Source organism: Lolium perenne, chromosome 6, assembly GCF_019359855.2.
Source record: "Lolium perenne isolate Kyuss_39 chromosome 6, Kyuss_2.0, whole genome shotgun sequence".
Taxonomy (NCBI): Eukaryota; Viridiplantae; Streptophyta; class Magnoliopsida; order Poales; family Poaceae; genus Lolium; species Lolium perenne.
Window position 1 is genome coordinate 83,850,866 of NC_067249.2, and position 10,585 is coordinate 83,861,450.

Here is a 10,585-nt window from a genome sequence, read left to right on the forward strand (position 1 = left end):
GGAGGTTTGGGGAGGATTGATCTCTATAAGCTATGTGATTTAGTTCTTCAAAAATATTAGTTCCAGTCAATCATATCAAGAATCCTATATATTTTAGATTTATTTGTGCAATTTCATTTGTGCTACTTTTAACACAATCTGTAATGATATCAACCTCGCTGCCTATTGTACGAATCCCTGGCCAGATCGTGTCCTCTCACCCAGTTCTTACATAGCATTATTTGTAGAGTAGTTTGATTCACTGTTGTTTCTCACTTTTCAGCTGCACTGCAGGGAATGGTGGTGGAGTGGTGCGAGTCAAGGAAGGGCTAGGAGAGGTGAGAGCATCCCACTGACTCCCACGCGATGGCTAGCAAAGGGATTGGAGTTAGCTCTCGCTCATCTGTTCTAGATCCAGTATGTTATTCAGCTCATTAAAATTGTTGGTGTTGATGATAATTTGGTGCTCTTTTTGCAGCTTTGACATGGATCGGAGCAAAGAGAAGAGTCACAGGCAGGTGATTTGGAAGAAAGAGGTGACCACCATCTCAACAAAAGAAATTCTTACTCCAGGGAGCATTTCTTACTAAATATCAAAATCCTTTCAATTCTTGTTGTGGCGAACGGTGCCAGTCAGCGATGTAGCGCTGTCCACACGCGACGACCAGGTCAGGCATGTCGATCCCCTCCCTTCTCTCTCTCTCTCTCTCTCTCTCTCTCTCTCTCTCTCTCTCTCTCTCTCTCTCTCTCTCTCGCGTTGTGCATTGTCGTAGCTAAAATGGTTCATTTAGAGAAGGGAGGAGAAGGGAGTTTGACCAAGTTTTTATTTGCCTTAAGTTTTTTACATTCTGTGATTCTGAAGCAAATGTTACACATGTTAATGCTCTTTCATGGCCCATGTTAAGAAACATATTGTATTGCTTCCTTTTTATGAAAGCAATGTTGTTTTCTGACTGTGAGGTTCTCCATGCATATGGATTGATCATATTTTCAGTGTTCTGAAGTTTCATATGAGGGTAGGCAGGTACAGATTAATGTTAAGGCATGAAAATTAGGGAAATGCTAATCGGTGTATTAGAAGTTTGCTCTTTGAATTTTGAGCACATCTACATGCTGCCATTGATTTTCTGTACTGGCAATGTATTTGGCTCATATGTGATGATAGAATTCTTGCAATGTACTGCCATAGATTAAGTTCGTGTAGCTATTATTACATTTTGTATATAATAATAATAATTAGCAAGTTACACTCATGTTTTAGTATACTAGCATTCAGAGTCAGAGTTAATCTTGCGCTGTCGGTATGGGTTACAGGAGTATTCTGTATTAACACATTTGTAAATGGGAAAATTTGTTGCTTTAAAGCATTTCTAATATTTTTGCATTACTTTGCACAATTGATTCATTGATCATGTCCTGATTCACATAGTTTTTTAGCATATGAAAATTCACACTCCAATGTAATATTAGTAAGTAGGCTATCTGGTTGCCATTATGGACATAAATACTACTATTGCTTCTGCAGTTCATTTTTTTTAGCAAAATGTGTATGTTAACTTTTTTTGTCAAGCTCTTAAACCAATTTTAATGGTCAAACTATTTAGTGGGTTTTTTGTGAGTACAAGCATGGGTGGATCTAGCCCCCAGTGACACCGAGCGGCTGCCCAGGCTGCTCTGGCAAGTTTTTCTTAAATTTTAGTGTACTTTTTTCAGGACGATTATATGCCCTTCACTTCCATGGGATGTAGTTTGAAGTGGCAAAGGAACTTGTGATTCATGGCAGATAGAAAAGTCTGCTATAGTCTGGTATATTAAATAGCCGTCGTATGCAATATGGGGTAGACATAATTCAAGCAAATCCCTCTTGAGTTGTTTCTCCTTATATAGCATAATACAACAGTTGTCGCCTTTTATTCGCTTGTAATATGAGGTATAATCATTTGCTATTTTGAGTACAAGAAAATAAAGATCCCAGGCACTGAAAACATCTTTATTTGTAGCTGAACTGGATGAACACTTCTGATATTGTTTTGCAATCATGATATATTCTGAATTTCTATTGGCAGGGTGGTGATGATGTCGCTCTCTAGACAGACTGGCAGAAGATGAAGCGGCTGCCGATTACTTGAAATTGTTTTAGTGTGTAGCTTACTACTAAATCTAAGACATCTATATTGCATGGTTCATTGTAATCTGGCACCGTTGCCATAGAGTTTTATGATGAAATTATTGTCACTTTACTTGCAATATAGTAATGTTGCTTTACTTGCAATATAGTTTTGTTGCTGCTTAAAAATTTGTATTATTTCTGAATATTTCATTGCCATTCATGTAAATAATGAACTATACTTTTTTATTCATGACATCAATGTACCTTCAAAATATTTACTACTTCTATTGCCAGGGTGGTGATGATGTTGCACACTGGCAGAAGATGAAGCTGATTACCTAAAATTGTTTTATTCTGTAGCTTACTACTAAATCTAAGACATCTCTATTGCTTGGTTCATTGCAATCTGATATTGCTGCCGTAAAATTTTATGATGATATTACGTGGTAATTCTTAATATTAAAATAAGCTAAAATTTATGGTTTAAATTCTGGTTTGATTATGTCATTTGCGCGATAGCGCAACGGGTCATCTAGTACTAGTTGCAATTGCAACATTATAATATCGTGTAGCAAGTACCAACGAATTGGTGCCATAACATGTCCAAATCATGCATGCATTATGGTGTCTCGACGATCGACAACTGCATGTACAGTTAAACTGCTAATGAAATCGCTATATCAGCAATGCTCTAGCCTCGATACATGAAGAAGAAAATCCCTCTTCCCAGAAAACAAAGCTCTGCTCCCTGTACGTCGTCGTCTGTGCTATGTATTTCCAGTCGTCTGTGCTATGTATTTCCTCAAGCATACGTAGGTTAGAAGCACCGGTCCCAGCGTAAAAGATACTGAACCCTGTAAGGGTCCATGCTAATGTCGTGTTATTAAATTTTAGAGAGAGTCTAGAGGGCACGCATAGTACACCTTTCGTTGTCGAGCATCACGACAAGCAGGCAATAACTGCCAAAGTGATTGTTGGCATGGCCTCGGCCCGCCATGTGGACACCGGCGCAGTGGGCCTAGTAGTATGCTGTCATAGTAGTCCATGTAGGCAAATACTTGGTCTGATCCATTTTAGAGGTACCACTATAAAAAGGGAAACCTTTCCAAAGGTCACCTGGGCAACCACGTGATGACGCGTGGCACGTTGGCCAGACGCGCCGATCGCATTCGGCCGCGTACACGCTTAGTCCGCAACGCCGCAGCTTATTCACTCCTGCGCGAGTACGTGCGCGAGTACGTACAATACACCGATCAATCAGTGAACCAGGCTCTATAGTACGTGCTAGCTCTAGCGCATTCTCGAGAGATCAGCTAGCTAGATTTCTCTGCGCTATAGCTGGACTACTAAGAATCGATTGATTCATGTCGAGCTTTTAGATAGAAGATCGAGTACAACTTATCTTTACTATTAAATTGTAATGGGACGTGATGGTTGGTGATGGTACGTCCTTCCGCGTTAAAAAAAAAAATACCGCACGGCCGTGTCCGATTCTAATTACATAAAGTTTGCCTTATACCCGCCCCTTACCACCTAATACACGGAGTCCTATCCAATTACTAAAGATCGTGAATACAGCGCCGCGCCGTTCTTCTTGCCTTGATTATTAGCTAGCTCAAATGTGGCGAGAGCTCCCAGTAGAAACGTTTGGTTGAACTTTTCTTCCCAATACCGTAAACAAGAAATCTTCCTAATTGTTGTAGGTCGCAAATGATGAACCAAAAAATCACTTTGTCTAAATGCATATTTTAAAATGTCAAAATCTGAATAAAATAATTCTTTTGTGTACATTCGGATATTTTATGCTTTCAAACAAAGTTATGGGAAAAGTATTTTTTATGGGCATGCGTTTCAACTCCAGTATGGTATTATTTGTTTTTTCGCGATGTGTGCAAACATAAAATGTCTAAATATACACGTAAAATTTATGTTAGAACCCGTGACCATGATTTCTCGGGCATCTCCAACGGCCGCGGAGACTGAAAATGCATCTGGGTCCTACTCCAGTGGGGCAACACAAAGTGATCGAGCCGTCTGCTGCGACGCAAACCTCGCCCAAATATGCGTCAAGTTTGCGTCTCCGTGGTTGCGCCGAGTGTCCGCCTAAACTTACGTAGGACCCGCGCGTCAGTGGCAGGGAGGCCGATAACATTCCCGCCAGTGGTCATTCACCGCCGAAAAATCAAAGTAGACCGACGCCAGCAGTCCAGAAGCGATGGACGTCCTCGCCACCGCAGCCACCACCATGGATTCCGAGGGAACCCTCGCACCCGCCGCCGCCCCAGACTCCCCCATAGCCACGACCATAGCCCCAATGGAGGCCGCAGCTCCGACGGAAGCAAAGCGTGCCACCACCGGCGGCCGGGACGCTAAGCCGAAGGCGGCAAAGAAGGTGTTGTCGCACGAGGAGAAAGGCGTCGAGGCTGCGAAGCGTTGCGGCCGGCGCAGGAACCAGAAGGAGAGGAATGCATCGGCCGCCGCCATGGAGGCCACCCAGCAGGCGTGGCAGATGCAGCTGAAAGCCGGTGCCGCGGAAGTAGGCCTCCATCAGAGCATAGCGGAGGCCATGATGCTCGTCAAGCGAGAGGGGATCATCGGCGACGCTCCCCCGACCTCGTCGGTGAGCTCGGTAAGTTCCCAGCTGCATCCTGGAACGTCCGCTCCCTTGCAGGTCCACGCGGCGTCGCGGTTCGCCTCTGGCGTGGCGCCGGTGCAGTTCAACGGGGCGCCAGTTCCCGACGTCCCGCCAATTTGAGGCTACAACATGTTTTCTGAATTTTCTGAACCTAAAATGGCCCACGTCGGAAATGCGTCGGCCCGCTAGAGCCACCCCGCAAATGGATGCATGACCCTTTTCATTTCCGCGGGCCGATGCAAACGGACGCACGCGGATATTTTGGCCGTCCGAAATACGTCAGCCCGCTGGAGATGCCCTTAGTGTCCTATTGTCCTTGCCACTTTTTCACCCCTCGCTATGCAGCTCATAGAGTGCATGTCGGGTTCGTTATCGCATCCTTGATGCATGCCGTCCTCGATAATTCCTACACGCCCGAGGCCATTTGCCGCCTCAGCCCCCACTTAGATTGCAATCTTCTCGGACATTGATTCGCTCGACTCCAGAGGAGATCTCCTCAAGTTAGGGAAGGAGGAGGATATCGAGGACAACATATGCATAGCAAAAATTAATTGGGGAATTAAAAAGGAGATACAAAATGGTGTGCATCAATAAAATCGAACGATCCCTCTACCGATACATACATGTATTTTTCTTACCCGTAGCAACGCACGGGTATTGTGCTAGTATACCAGATACGAGTACAACCCAATTACATACAAACCACAAATACACTAATGACGAGCGAAGGACGAGTACAACTCATTAAACACACGAGTACAGGTGCGGACAAAGCACGAGTACAGTCAGACATACAAGCGAGTACATGTACAGAAGTACAGGTGCACACACGAGCGACTACAGTATAGAAGTATAGGTGCACACACGAGCGAGTACAGTATAGAAGTACATGTGCACACACGAGCGAGTACATGTACAGAAGTACAGTCGTGCACACGAGGAAGTACAAGTACATAAGTACAGTCGTGCACACGAGTAAATATAAGTTTGGAAGTACAGGTACAGTCGCCCACACGAGCAAGTACAATGATCGAGTAAAGGAAAAAACTGCACCAAATACACTAAAAATAGAAGTACTTATCACTTGAAGTACGAGTACAGTTAGGTACACAACACGATTACAACCATATTAATATTGGAAGTACGAAAATAAATTATCTCGAAATATATTAACATGTGATCTAGTTTTGAAGATCTCGACGCGAGGGTCTCAAAAGTGAAAACGGTTTATAATTTGGACTTACGGTTCTAAAGATATTTTATTTTGAAGAAACGAATCTAAAAATTAAAGGAAAAACTGGACCCTCTCCTCTTTAATCCTACCTTGCTTCCCCTTGCGACACTTGGCGAGCAGGAAGACTACTTCCCACCAAAATTCTTGCACCACAACGCGCCACGTGTCGCATGCGGAGAAAGTTTCAGACCTTCACGAAGGTCGGCCTTTTTTAGAGAATTCGCCATTTTAGACATGAAAAATTTCTATTTCGATCGGGCCGCAGATATGAAATCGGCCTATTTGTCTTGTATGTCCGTTTGGGATGGGAGGCAGCCCTAGCGGCCCGACACAAATATAGTATTGATTTTCATATATTTCTTAGATAAGACGGCATAATTTAAGTTTTACAAAAAAGAAAAAATAGACACTATACTATAAGAACTTCAAACTCTAGCCCACTAGTCGTTATGTTAGGTCGATGAGCGCGGGCATCTCTCTTGGCCAGTTGGGCGCAAAGACGTCCATGGTGATCACCACTATAGGAGGAGGAGCGGGTGTGGCAGGAGCTGGCAACGGCGTGGGAGTAAGCGGTTTAGCAGAGGACTAGATTTGGTCCATTTGCACTATCATGCGGGCCCGACGCGGCATAGAGCGGACATGCTCTTCGTCCATGATTCGAACTCAAATTTAGGGTGCAAATGTGTCGGCGCGGATAAATTGGTCCTCATGGATAAAAACGAATACTTAAATCCGTTTACCTCGGGCAGTTGAATATGTCCTAAACATGTATCAATTATTTAATTAGTGCTGGAGTGAGTATTTGTATTAACATGCGCATGGAGCCGCGTGTCAGGGTTTGTCGTGGCTTTCCCCAAGTGGCAAGATGGAGTACTCCATAATAAGTGCGCCGGCCCGCCATAATTAGCAAAACATCTATGTCCAATTATGTAAAGCTACCACAACGACGTACGGCCGACTTCCTGACTTGCTGTCTACGGCCGGCCTTCTTTTAGGTTTTGTTTGGCGACCATCCGAAGTTTGTTACCAGCTGGTCTACCTCCTCAAAGTAAGTGTGTATTGTCTACCTTTTCTCAACAGTGTAGTCAAAAGTTACTTATATTACTAGTATGACATAGCCTCGGAGACGGAAAAAAATTTAACCTTACACAAGGTTGGAAATCCAAACACAAACTTGCTACAAACATAATTAACGCCTCATTCAAGGCATTATTTCCGTGGCCACAGTCGGATTTTCATTGGTTGAATCTGTCTATATTTTTGGTTTGGCCTTTGGAGTTAGGGCATGTATAATAGAATGACGTGAGCCTTTTTTTTAGAGAATGACGGGGTGGGGTGCGGGGACAGCCCCACCGCTTGTTATTATTACCCGAAAATGACTTGGCAGTCAATCCATCTTTACATGGTATGAGAAAAGGAGGACAGGGGAATTAAGAGAATACATCCGATCAAGTAAAGCTAGCTAGAAAGAAGGATCAGAGCACACGTCTAGGGGTGCTTTGTCTTCGACCTTGAAATGCCAACGCCACAGAGCGAGATCGTCGCATGCCCGCCTCACCACAACGCTCGATAGAGAGGTCTGACTGTTGAAGACCCGATCATTGCACGCTTTCCAAATAGCCCAGAGAAACACTACGACGCCGAAACACCAAGTGCTAAGGGGCACGTGCACGGGAGCCTGCAAGTCACAGAACGAGAACTGCCCCGCCGGGATCCCCCCCCCAACCGATCGAAGATATCCGCCGCCGGTGGACAGTCGAAAAACAAATGTAAGATATTTCCTAAGTTAGAGGAGAGAGAATATCGAAGAAAACATATTGTATTCTCCTAGCTAAAGGGTGATCCTTTAAAAAATAAGGGAACACAATTATCTCGATTGCACCACATGTCTTCGTTTAGGAATCTGTATAATTTTCTACTAAAAATAATTAATTTGCATTAATTGCAAGAGACGGTAATAGTAAGAGATAGTAGTGTATAATACACGTTATAGTAATTGCCTTCTCTAGTCTAGTTGACACGGATGGAAAAAAGAAGGTTACCATTGTACGTATGCCCTTAGCTCTCAATTAATGGCACATTGTCTATCCATGTGTGTCATGCATCTCCTGCTGAAGTAAACGCATTTTTCCCATCGGTAGGCTTTTGGTTGAAATGGTTCAATGCAATGCAGTTTTAGATTGGCAACCATGAGGTTTTTAGTTCAACATCGGACTGTCGCAATATAATAAATAAATTGAGGCCTACGTCCATCCACATTTACATTCAAGTGAGGCAGGCGTAAACAAAAGTGTTAATTAAAGTATAAAATGCATTGATTTAATTTCTCCATAAAATTACACTTTTTGTGTTAATAAGTCCGATGCATGCAATACTATAATTATTTGCTCCACATCTAGACCTGATGGAGCCACATGTGAGAAGGAAGGTTAAAGTATAAATGGATTTCCTTTCTTCTTCCCCATCAGGTTAGGCTTTTGGGGTGAACTGGTTCGGTGCATGTGATTGTACAGGTTTACACTCCCTCTCAACAGGTGGATAGAAGAAGAAGAGAGGGTGCAACAATAATTTTAGGATAATCTGTTTAATCTAGGAGTGGAACTAGAGAGGCTGGGCTCTTATACCATGCAAAGTTTATGTACTAGCCAACACAATAAAAAGTCCGAAGTAATAAAAAGAGTTAGTCAATCCACTTATACACACATCAACACCACTCTTCACATGTGAAAGGAGAAGAGAAATTGAACACACATAACTCAAACTTAGGCACAAGAGGCCTTGTACATGGACGGAGGGGGCAACAACAATTTTAGAACAAATTGTGCCACATGAAACTCAAACTCGATACCTTAACTTCAATACCATGTCAACCTTCACACATTGTAGCTAACGCAAACAAAAGTTTGAACTAATGGAAATGGCTAGACAGTCGACTTATACACTTCAACGGGAGCAGATGTTTAGTGGAGGCAGGTACAGAATACTCTTAGTTTTTTAATACAAGGAATGATACTTAGTTAACCTATAAGAAATGTCAATTCGCCGCATGGAATCGGATGCCCTTTCTTATTTTTCCAGGCGAAATGTATCCTAGCTATATCTGCTTTTGATGGGACGATTTCATGAGAAGCCAACATCAATTATACGTAGAAAAGACAACCTGCAAGGACGGCTACTTCCCTTGTTTGGCACAACAGGGCGGCGCCACATGCATCATGGGGGTGGTCGTTTGTCGTTACAGATCGAGCTCGGATATATATATATATTATTTGTTGGTTTCGGTAGAGTATTGTTTGGGGTGATACTTGAGAAAGAAACAAAACATGTAAGGGCCCCCGTCAGGTTGGACAAACCAGGACATATTCGCGCGCAAGAATTGGGCTTTGTTGGTCATTTCGTTCTTATTAGTAATCATTAACCCCCTCAAAAAAAGTAATCATTACTGTGTTCAGGTTAGAGCTTAATTAACAAACAGAAGGACTGTGCTATCGCTAACCTTTCTTTGTCTTGACGTATACTCTATCGTTAACCTTGTTATTAGTCGCTGTTGCTTATGGGCGGCCAATGGCGCCGTGTGTTTCCCCACCAAAATTATATAATTACACATCTGCGACAGATTAATTAAGATCTTGCCGAATCTAGTGATGCAATGACAAGACGACCAATCGTTAAACTAGCCTAATGGGGAAAAGCCACACTTGCACCACATTAGTTTTGGCACTAGTGGATATGCAACTGGCCAGTTAATATATTACACCAGCGCGCGAGTCACTCCTTCAGTCGTGCCGACCTCTAATTGTATTGTTTGATCACAAAAGTTGTTGCCACTAATGGCAGGGTGGAGGGCTGTTTTCTAATGTTTGGAATGGGAAAACGCTTCGCTCGGCCCCCGCGTCGCTTCGCTCTGGGGCAACTCAGGTGGCGACGAAACCCTAGCCACCGAGCCCCTTCTCCCCCACCTTCCTCCCCCTTGCCGCCGCCAGAGGAGACCGCCGGAAAGCCGGCGCGAGCTGCCAAGGACGGTGGCGGCAAGGATCTCGCGGCTCTGCTTCTCTGGCGGAGCGCTTCGGCACCCAGGGCGGCGGCATTGTCGGATGAGGGCAGCACGGGTCCTGGCGGCGGTAGGCGCTCGCTGGTGCAGCTGACCGTCCTCCTTGGTCGCGCATGCGGCGAGGGGATGGTGGACGGCGGTTGCATCGCGGGGGTCACCCCGTTTGACCTCCACCAGATCTGAAGACGGCGTCTCCGCACCGCGCGGATCCCACTCACTTGTCTTCGATACCTCCGGATCTGCATCCCTCTCAGGGTGGTGGGGCAGGGGCTCTGTTTGGGAGAAATCCCCGGCCGGCGGCGGCGGCCCGGCGTTGGCGACGTCTATGACGCATCTTTCCTCCTTGGGGGCTACGTCGAGGTACATCCCTTTCCCCTCCTTCCCTTACCTGGGTGAAAACCCCAAGTCCTTCGGATTGGGAAGTGGCGGCGCTATGTCGTCGTTCTCCTCCTTGGAGGCGCCGTCTTGGTTCTATGGAAGGTGGCCGGTGCTGTGTGCAGTCTAGTATGCCTGTGGCGGCAGCTACGGAGGATCTGTGGTGGCGTGGTTATTCTTGCCGTGTCTTCGGTGGTGACT

The 10,585-nt window shown here is 44.7% G+C and overlaps 1 long non-coding RNA gene across 1 annotated transcript; it reads left to right on the forward strand.

Annotated features, from left to right (window-relative positions):
• Positions 1–460: 460 nt before the first annotated feature.
• LOC139831952 (uncharacterized) lies at positions 461–2,370 on the forward strand. Its single transcript, XR_011746368.1, has 2 exons — positions 461–647; positions 2,046–2,370. It is a non-coding gene; the product is annotated as an uncharacterized lncRNA (long non-coding RNA).
• The last annotated feature ends 8,215 nt before the right edge of the window (positions 2,371–10,585 follow it).